This window comes from Bison bison, unplaced genomic scaffold (genome assembly GCF_000754665.1).
Source record: "Bison bison bison isolate TAMUID 2011002044 unplaced genomic scaffold, Bison_UMD1.0 scf7180017864505, whole genome shotgun sequence".
In the NCBI taxonomy this organism is placed as follows: Eukaryota; Metazoa; Chordata; class Mammalia; order Artiodactyla; family Bovidae; genus Bison; species Bison bison.
Window position 1 is genome coordinate 260,242 of NW_011495062.1, and position 1,389 is coordinate 261,630.

The window sequence follows — 1,389 nt, forward strand, 5'->3', positions numbered from 1 at the left end:
TCATAGGGATGCTTGGGGCTGGTGCACTGGGACGGCCCAGAGGGATGGTATGGGGAGGGAGGAGGGAGGACGGTTCGGGATGGGGAACACATGTATACCTGTGGCGGATTCATTTTGATATTTGGCAAAACTAATACAATTATGTAAAGTTTAAAAATAAAATAAAATTAGAAAAAAAAAAGAAATAGTATGGACCTACCAGAAGCAGAAGATATTAAGAAGAGGTAGCAAGAATACACAGAAGAACTGTACAAAAAAGATCTTCATGGTCCAGATAATCGCAATGGTATGATCACTCACCTAGAGCCAGACATCCTAGAATGTGAAGTTAAGGGAGCCTTAGGAAGCATCACTATGAACAAAGCTAGTGGAGGTGATGGAATTCCAGTGGAGCTATTTCAAATCCTAAAGATGACGCTATGAAAGTGCTGCACTCAATATGCCAGCAAATTTGGAAAAGTCAGCCGGGGCCACAGGACTGGAAAAGGACAGTTTTCATTCCAATCCCAAAGAAAGGCAATGCCAAAGAATGCTCAAACCACCACACAATCGCACTCATCTCACACGCTATCAAAGTAATGCTTAAAATTCTCCAAGCCAGGCTTCAGCAATACATGAACCATGAACTTCCAGATGTTTAAGTTGGTTTTAGAAAAGGCAGAGGAACCAGAGGTCAAATTGCCAACGTCCATTGCATCATCCAAAAAGCAAGAGAATTCCAGAAAAACATCTATTTCTGCTTTATTGACTATGCCAAAGCCCTTGACTATGTAGATAACAATAAATTGTGGATAATTCTGAAAGATATGGCAATGCCAGACCACCTGACCTGTCTCTTGAGAAATTTGTATGCAGGTCAGGAAGCAACAGTTAGAACTGGACATGGAACAACAGACTGGTTCCAAATAGGAAAAGGAGTACATCAAGGCTGTATATTGTCACCCTTGTTTATTTAACTTATATGCAGAGTACATGATGAGAAACGCTCGGCTGGATGAAGCACAAGCTGGAATTAAGATTGCTGGAGAAATATCAATAATCTCAGATATGCAGATGACACCACCCTTATGACAGAAAGTGAAGAAGAACTAAAGAGCCTCTTGAAAGTGAAGGAGGAAAGTGAAAGTTGTCTTAAAGCTCAATATTCAGAAAACGAAGATCATGGCATCTGGTCCCATCACTTCATGGCAAATAGATGGGGAAACAGTGGCTGACTTTATTTTTCTGGGCTCCAAAATCACTGCAGATGCTGACTGCAGCCATGAAATTAAAAGACACTTACTCCTTGGAAGGAAAGTTATGACCAACCTAGATAGCATATTCAAAAGAAGACACATTACTTTGCCAACAAAGGTCCATCTAATCAAGACTATGGTTTTTCCAGTAGTC